Source organism: Cherax quadricarinatus, chromosome 29 (genome assembly GCF_038502225.1).
Source record: "Cherax quadricarinatus isolate ZL_2023a chromosome 29, ASM3850222v1, whole genome shotgun sequence".
NCBI classification, from domain to species: domain Eukaryota; kingdom Metazoa; phylum Arthropoda; class Malacostraca; order Decapoda; family Parastacidae; genus Cherax; species Cherax quadricarinatus.
The window spans coordinates 34,315,519-34,325,046 of record NC_091320.1 but is presented as its reverse complement, the minus strand read 5'-3'; the positions used below and the strand labels follow the sequence as shown (position 1 = coordinate 34,325,046).

At 39.0% G+C, this 9,528-nt stretch overlaps 1 protein-coding gene across 6 annotated transcripts in view; it reads right to left on the bottom strand.

Annotated features, from left to right (window-relative positions):
• The window catches only part of LOC128690445 (uncharacterized), a 46,545-nt gene extending 40,016 nt beyond the window's left edge, over positions 1–6,529 (bottom strand). Inside the window, exon 1 of one of the 6 annotated variants that reach the window (XM_070089708.1) lies at positions 6,406–6,529. The gene's annotated coding sequence lies outside the window, so the exon portion shown is untranslated. Of the gene's footprint in view, positions 1–6,375 lie in introns of all 6 variants that reach the window. The other 5 variants (XM_070089703.1, XM_070089706.1, XM_070089707.1 and 2 more) reach the window with 5 other exon arrangements.
• Between the last annotated feature and the right edge of the window lie 2,999 nt (positions 6,530–9,528).

Here is a 9,528-nt window from a genome sequence, read left to right as displayed (position 1 = left end):
AATAAAGGGGATGTAAATAGTGTGCTGAAAATATCTAGCCTAGACAGGACTCGCAGCAATGGTTTTAAGTTGGAAAAATTCAGATTCAGGAGGGATATAGGAAAGTACTGGTTTGGTAATAGAGTTGTGGATGAGTGGAACAAACTCCCAAGTACCGTTATAGAGGCCAGAACGTTGTGTAGCTTTAAAAATAGGTTGGATAAATACATGAGTAGATGTGGGTGGGTGTGAGTTAGACCTGATAGCTTGTGCTACCAGGTCGGTTGCCGTGTTCCTCCCTTAAGTCAATGTGACCTGACCTGACTAGGTTGGGTGCATTGGCTTAAGCCGGTAGGAGACTTGGACCTGCCTCGCATGGGCCAGTAGGCCTTCTGCAGTGTTCCTTCGTTCTTATGTTCTTATGAATCGACCCCTGCGACCACAACTAGGTGAGTACACACACACACACACACATACAGCCAGGAGCTGAGTCTCGACCCCTGCAACCACAATTAGGTGAGTACACACACGTACCACGAAGCAAACTGTACCAAACATGAAGAAAAGAAACAAGGAAAATAAATTTCATGGTTCAGCTGGGAGTGCAGAGGCCAAGGGAAGGGAGCAAGAACGCTGGCAAGAAATCTAGAAATATAGAGCAAATCAACAGCAGATATCCGTGAAAGAAACGAGACATAAGCAAGAAAATGATATCGTACCAAAGATCAAAACAGAATCAAACTCACATAAGAAAAAAGAAAACTGCGAACAAGTTGATAATTCTGAAGGAAGAGGAACTGACGCTGACGAAGAATGACTAAGTATGCGGAGAGTATACAAATAAAGAGATCCCTACGACAACATTCTGGTACGACTTTGTAAATGGTCCAAGTCGGACCGAAAGGTAATCGTAAGCTTCTCTCTCCTGTGTGAGGGTTATTTGTATATTGTTCCAGTCACAGTATTGTGCCTTTTTGTTCTTTATACGGAGAGCTTCACAAAAGACTGACAGAAGTCTTGACGGAAGATTATTATTATTATAATGGGGAGCGCTAAACCCGTAGGGTTATGCAGCGCATGTGTGGGGGATGGTGGAGCACAGATCTAATTCCCTAGATCAAGAGCCCCTCACCAACGTCAAGGAACCTCCCTTGAGGGGCTTGACGGAAGAAAGTGGCGAGTAATCAGAAGGAACTGTAGTTAGACCAGATCAACAGATACTAGAAAGTATCAGCACAACAAAAGAGGTGATGCAATTATTTAAGTGATCTTGATCACTTAAATAGTTGCATCACCTCTTTTTGATGTAACAAAAACAATGGGGCCGGAACATATCTCCATGTGTGCTAAGAGAAGGAAAAGAACCACTATGTGATCCAATGGCAAATGTATAAAACCAGTCTCTCCAATCAGGAAAAAGTGACAAAAAATGTAAAAAAGGCAAATGTGGTGCCCAGATATAAAAAGACAACAGACAAGACGCTCATAGCTATAAGTTATTATTTCTAACATAAATACTGTCAACAACTTTGGAGAAGAGAACAAGAAAAAAGGATATCAGAGTACTTGAAGAAAATGAGATTCTTTATAGAAAGCCAATAAGGATTTAGGAAAAGAATACACTGCCTTAAAAATTCGCTGGAGGGAGTCGCAGAGATAAGAAAGACGGGGCTGGGCGAATTATATCTTCTTGGACTGTAGGACAGCATTGGATACAGTACCACACAAGAGATTATTCCAGAGATTGGAGGAATAGGCAGGGTTAAAAAAAAAAAAATTGTGTTCCTGCGGGTCAGGAAGAAACTGAATTATAAAAAGCAGAGAATAACAGAGACATCAGAATGGGAAAGAGTAACGAGTGGGGTTCCGCAAAGATCAGTACTAGGACAGCTACTGTTCCTTATGTAAGTGAGCGACCTACCGTAAAGGACTGAGTCCTGTCTCCGTTTGCGGATAATGTATAACTAATGAGAAGAACAAGAACGGGAGACATTTACTGCGTTCAGGAATACCTCAAGTGACTACAGATACACTCAAACAAGTGTCTTCTAGAGTCAGATCCAAACAAATGCAAGGTCATGCATATCTGAGGTGAGGACAGACCAAACATATAGTACATCATACGCTGAAGAAAGTTTGCAAATATCAGAGAATGAAAAGGAGACCAGGGGGATAAAGAAAACAACGAGCATATCACCAGAAATGCACATAAACTGTGTAACATCAGCAATATATGCCAGGTTAGCAAACCTCAGAATAACATTCAAGAACTTGAATAAAGAATCTTAAGTAGCCTATATATGCGATATATGTTAGGCTAGTCACTGAGTACACGGTCCCAGCATAGAGACCACACCTGATAAAGCATGTGAACAAACTGGAAAAGTTTGTAACCAGGCTAGTACCAGAGGTGAGAGAGAAGTGCACTATGAGACGTTGAAGGAACTGGATCTAACCACCCTGGCGGACAGAAGAAAGACTAGCAACGAAATTCCCTCCATAAGAAACTCTTGTTCTAGGTGAGTGGAGCTATCTTCCCATTCCTCACGACCCAAAGTGTTTATAAGAATAATGATAATAATAATAATAATAATAATAATAATAATAATAATAATAACAATAATAATAATAATAATAATTTATAATTATAAATACAACAGCAGCGAAATTAGAATACACATGGGTGCCACAAACAGCTAACAGAAAAACAGTTAAGAGAACAACAGACATGGTAAGGAAACAGTTAACGAACAACAGACATATAGTAAGCAAACAGTTAGTAGAACAACAGACATATAGTAAGCAAACAGTTAACAGAACAACAGACATCGTAAACAGTGTTCTAGATAATACGGTTGCGGGAAGTTACGTCACCAGCGATCGCAAGTCACTTATTATAATAATAAAGCTTAAGAAATCAAGAGTGAAGCCCTACCAAGCTTACTTGCAAAACTTTTATTTTACATAAGACATTTTCAATGAAAACAAAGAGAAGGAACGGCAAAGCAAATGAATTAATTAAGAAGAATTCTGGGGAGAGTCAGTCTCCTGAACGAATCTGCCTGGATTTCCTACTCTATTTCAGCAACATTGCACGTGCCTGATGATGTGTTGAATGCAACATGAAAGGCCTAAAGCTTTCATTCAACTCCCCCTGTGGTTATCTTGCATCTTTTATCGCTCGTTAGCGATTATTGCAGGGATGAGCAAGGAAGTTTTAGAGTGGGTAGGGGATGTGTAGATCAAGTGTTTACATTGAAGCATATATGTGAACAGTATTTAGATAAAGGTAGGGAAGTTTTTATTGCATTTATGGATTTAGAAAAGGCATATGATAGAGTGGATAGGGGAGCAATGTGGCAGATGTTGCAAGTATATGGAATAGGTGGTAAGTTACTAAATGCTGTAAAGAGCTTTTATGAGGATAGTGAGGCTCAGGTTAGGGTGTGTAGAAGAGAAAAAAAATTGCTTCCCGGTAAAAGTAGGTCTTAGACAGGGATGTGTATTGTCACCATGGTTGTTTAATATATTTACAGATGGTGTTGTAAAAGAAGTAAATGCTAGGGTGTTCGGGGGAGGGGTGGGATTAAATTATGGGGAATCAAATACAAAATGGGAATTGACAGTTACTTTTTGCTGATGATACTGTGCTTATGGGAGATTCTAAAGAAAAATTGCAAAGGTTAGTGGACGAGTTTGGGAGAGTGTGTAAAGGTAGAAAGTTGAAAGTGAACATAGAAAAGAGTAAGGTGATGAGGGTATCAAATGATTTAGATAAAGAAAAATTGGATATCAAATTGGAGAGGAGGAGTATGGAAGAAGTGAATGTTTTCAGATATTTGGGAGTTGACGTGTCAGCGGATGGATTTATGAAGGATGAGGTTAATCATAGAATTGATGAAGAAAAAAAGGTGAGTGGTGCGTTGAGGTATATGTGGAGACAAAAAACGTTTTCTATGGAGGCAAAGAAGGGAATGTATGAAAGTATAGTAGTACCAACACTCTTATAAGGGTGTGAAGCTTGGGTTGTAAATGCTGCAGCGAGGAGACGGTTGGAGGCAGTAAGGTCACGTCTAAGGGCAATGTGTGGTGTAAATATTATGCAGAAAATTCGGAGTATAGAAATTAGGAGAAGGTGCAGAGTTAATAAAAGTATTAGTCAGAGGGCAGAAGAGGGGTTGTTGAGGTGGTTTGGTCATTTAGAGAGAATGGATCAAAGTAGAATGACATGGAGAGCGTATAAATCTGTAGGGGAAGGAAGTCAGGAGAGGGGTCGTCCTCGGAAAGGTTGGAGGGATGGGGTAAAGGAGGTTTTGTGGGCGAGGGGCTTGGACTTCCAGCAAGCGTGAATGAGCATATTAGATAGGAGTGAATGGAGACTAATGGTATTTGGGACCTGACGAGCTGTTGGAGTGTGAGCAGGGTAATATTTAGTGAAGGGATTGAAGGAAACCGGTTATTTTTATATAGCCGGACTTGAGTCCTGGAAATTGGAAGTACAATGCCTGCACTTTAAAGGAGGGGTTTGGGATATTGGCAGTTTGAAGGGATATGTTGTGTATCTTTACACGTATAAGTTTCTAAACTGTTGTGTTCCGAGCACCTCTGCAAAAACAGTGATTATGTGTGTGAGGTGAAAGTGTTGAATGATGATGAAAGTATTTTCTTTTTGGGTCACCCTGCTTCGGTGGGAGACGGCCGTTGTTAAATACATATATATATATATATATATATATATATATATATATATATATATATATATATATATATATATATATATATATATATATATATATATATATATATATATATATATACTGCAGAAGCGTTTTCGGTCTTTGTTTAAGGTCCTCCCCAGGATGCGACCAACGAGAATTTCTGAACTCCCAGGCAACTATTCATTGCTAGGTAAGAGGGAGCAGCAGCAGGTGTTTAGGAGATTTGCTGATACGTCTCGCCTCGTCTAGGGTTCGACCCGGGGTACTTTCACTTGTGAACTGAACACTCTTACTAACACTGGTGTTGCGAGGCGCTCAAGGTCGAAGCACGTCAGTAGTGTTCTAACATTAATTTAAATTAAGTAATATTTCCTAAACTTGTAGATTTCAATGAACTTTTAAATTAAGAAAAAAAAATAGGGAAACATCATACATAGCAAAGCATAAAAAAATTATTACTTAATATCTTCACACGTTACTGGAAAAAAAATATTGGCGTCACAATGCTCAAGGAATGCTGGCATTTGCTAGCATTTTTTTTTTCTCCGTTGGCCGAGTTTTGGGAATTATTTGACTGGAAATGGGTCCCATTGTATATGCGCCTGAATCTGTAAATGCGTCATTATGAACATCTTTGGTTGTATAAAACGCATCCGGTTCTGGAGTGCCTTTGGTTGTGTAAACACGTTTGGTTCTGGAGTTCCTTTGCTTGTGTAAACACGTGGTTCTGGTAGCGCCTTTGGCTGTGTAAACACGTCTGGTTCTGGAATGCCATTGGTTGTGTAAACACATCTGCTTCTTGCAATGCCTTTGGCTGTGTAAACATGTCTGGTTATGGAGTGCCTTCGGTTATGTAAATATATCTGGTTATGGAGTGCCTTTGGTTGTGTAAACAAGACTGACGTCCGCTGTCAATTCATCCATGTCACTTATGATGCAGTCCGATGAGTGTTGTAGCAAAACTTTCCATAAACATAATAATAACGATGTTAGTAATAATAATAATAATAATAATAATAATAATAATAATAATAATAATAATAATAATAATAATAATAATAATAATAATAATAATAATAATTAATAATAATAATAATAATAATAACAATAATAATAATAATAATAATAATTAATAATAATAATAATAATAATAATAAATCAATAATAATAATAATAATGCTGACATCGGTCACGTCTCAGATCAGTTGGAAGAAAAAAAAACTGGACTCGCAGGTAATGTTTGATGTCGGAAACGAACATTCAACGCCTATTAACTCCCCCCCCCCAATCACTCCCATTGCAACTTGCAGATGCACTGCAATCCTGCCAGGTGAAATGTTTCGAACCTCCTACCAGCAGGGAGCTTCCTGCAGGTCTAACACCACGTTGATGGTGAAGGCTGCTAAACAAGAACATTACATCACTGCCTTGCAATTGATTTATCAATACATCAACAGCTGGGGCAAGTTTACACTTTTAAAGCTTCAGTGTGTTTGTTCCACTGTGTTACGATGTACATCTTTCTTTGCATGAGATAAAACTGTCTTTGCACATCTGTCGTCACTTCACAATGTAAAATAAAGTATTAGTACATCTATTTCAGGGCAAAATAGTATATATAGATTCGTAAATCAGAGAAATTTCTTCCCATTCAGGGTACACGGCATTGATTTTTTACCACACACACACTGTCTGGTTAAGAGCGAACCCGGAGGAATGAACTTGACGGAAAATAAGAAACGCGTGAGTATATGATGAAACACTAATGAGAGGTGAGAGAGACGCAGAGCGACACATCCCCTATTGCAGTCATAGCGGTACTGAGGTTCAGGCCAACTGGCCAGGTTCTTATATCTCTCTATGAAGCGTCCATTGCCAAGCCGCAACAATCAACTTCTTTGCAATTTTTCTCCCCCCAGACGGAATGATAGATCTCGATGTCACTCCTCGGAGAAGTTGTTGTGCATCATGGAGCTGTCCAGTTGCTCTGAGTCTAGTGTACTGGTAGTGGTGGTGCTGGAATATATTCGTTGAGGGCTGGTCCATTACCGAGAAGCAATGACTGCAATTCCACAGCTTCGGGGAAGTTATTATTTGCCTCCTGCTTTAGTTCGTTTTTTGTTCTTTTAGCAGTTATTGAAGTTATGGATTTAACTGTTAAGTTCATTAATACCGTTAGTTTCTAAGCTCCTTGCCGTGCTTGTGTCTACGAAAGGTACAAAACAAGAAATGCTCTCCTGCTGTCGTTGCATGTGTCTCAGCGATGAGGTGCTATGGATGAGTAAGACACATGTGTAACACCTAGGCATCTTTACTGAAGATGTTACGCCAACCCGTGTATTTTTTAAGACAATACTGAGAATGGTCGAGACAGTGGAATCTCTCTATGCTTCAGCTAAATCCCCCACTGCTTCTCACCAGCTCTTACAATTGCCGCACAATATCGACCTTATTTTTTTCGCCAGGGGCGCATTTATAATTCATATATCATCAGCTAGTGCAAGGGTAGATAATCTCTCAGCTGCCTTCAGAAACTTCAATAAAGATTCCATCTGAACAAAGTACACGCCGTATATTAGACAAGTTGTAGAATACGCAGCACCAGCATGGAGCCCACTGCTTGAGGAAGCATGTTCAGATGCTAGAAAAGTTCCAAAGGTTTCTGAAATAAGAGGGCTGAACCGTGAGGATTATTTCAGTGTGTACATTACCGAGGTATTAAACGTGTCTAATTCATCAACGTGTCGGTATCCTATACCATGAATGATACGTTTCAGCACTATGGAACGTTGATACAGACTTATACAACCTGTCTGCTAACTTCTGGACCAATTCTCGGACGTGACCTCTTTCCATGAATTCATAGTATGCATTAATGGGGTAAAATAAGAATTGGGACCAGTCACAAGTGGCGTTCCACAAGGATCATTTTTAGACCCTATACTGTTCACACTTTACATAAATAACCTTGAAGAGGGAATAAATAGCGACATGACTAAACTAGCTGACGACACAAAAACAACGTGAATAATAGATTCTGAGGAAGATACTACTGAACTTCAGGAAGACTTAGAGAAATTAATGTCGTGGTCCGAAAAATGGCAAATGCTGTTATTGTGGATAAATACAAAGTGCAGTGCCTGGAGAATGCAAATAACCTATGAAGTTATAAAGAATCTAGTCATACAGAATGTGAAAAGGTCTTTGGAGCCACGGCAAGCAGATATCTGAAGGCAAGACAGCAGGGCCTAAGCGTACGAATTAAGGCCACCTGATTGCTTGGATTTTGATCAAGTGTAACAGGAATCAAGAGGTTACACTGGTTAAACATCATCAGTAAGGTCACATTTTTTGAAGGCTGAGGGACCGATTTCCTCATTTTCTACTGTCTCCAATTAATAACCCATGTATTAAATTAATAAAATCACTGGTTGGCGAAGCGTCTTCAAAATAGAAATATCCAACAATTGCACATTTGTCTAATTCATCAATTGCTCTTTGATCCTCGGAATTCGAAATATGCCTTTTCCCCACCCCGGATCAAAGCTGATTACTTCCTATTCCCCGGGCGCTGCATAACCTCCTTCAGGTTCTGCTCCTCCTGATAATAATAATAATAATAATAATAATAATAATAATAATAATAATAATAATAATAATAATAATAATAATAATAATAATAATAATAATAATAACTTGACTCAAATCACGGAACGGATTGAACCCATGACAGTTTAGTGAGTCTTAGTACTCGCCATATTTCAGATTCAACCCATTTCGTGATTTAATATTACATGTGTTATGAACGCCCTATAGCGTCCTGAGTGACGTCTGCGTCAGTGAGCGTCGGAACACGGGTCTGCGGCGGCGGACGTCACCAACGACCTTCCTACACTCGTCTTTCTCTATCCTCACTTGATTACTGGCGACGATAGTCTCCATTTAGTAAGTAAGTAAGTAAGTAAATTTATTCAGGTATACACAATACAGTTACATAGAATTATCATACATAGCAGCATATGTGTAGAGAACCTAGGATAACCCAAAAAAGTCAGAGTGACTTATTTCCATTGGGGTCCTCTCCGGACGTTTGTCCACGTCATACACTACATGCTGGCCACTTGGTCGTCCCGGCATACAGCCATATACACTGAGTCCATCTCACTGAATCAGTTTTACTGTGAATATCATTAATGTCGCATACAAATGCATGTAAAATATTATCTCATTACATTCTGTAATAATACAGGTAACTAGTTTCACTCTTATTGTAACTTTTATCTGAATTATATTGTAAATTATGGAATAACCTTAAGGTACTATAATCTAAGTGTTCTTATTCCCGCGTAACTTACCATGATTTTAACTGCTTCATATACTTTATTTAATATTCATGTAATCTATTTTATTGTGAAAATCATTACTGTATTGTATACATATGGTAAAATTCTTTAGTCCTTGTGGACGTGGGTTAGGTTTAAGCTTGTCAGAAATGCTCTACATAACTTAAGATACTTTTTATGTGAGAGTTGTAATGTCATCTAATGTTACACAATGTTGTATTATGTGGAAATAAATGGATTAACTGACATACATTTTTTCTTTTTTTTTTCTCTCTGCTCTCGCGGATTTTTACGGCTTGGGTGAAGCCGGTTGCTGATTTATTGGTGCATGGCCGTCTGGCTATGCCGGGGTTTATGGGGGTCCACCTGACCCCATTGAAAAATTATTTTTCCCCTTCTCTTTTTCGAAAAGAAACTCATTTTCCATTCCCGGTTCCCATCTTGTTTCGGGCACAATTCCTTTCCCAGAGACCTAGGATGCAGGGTTC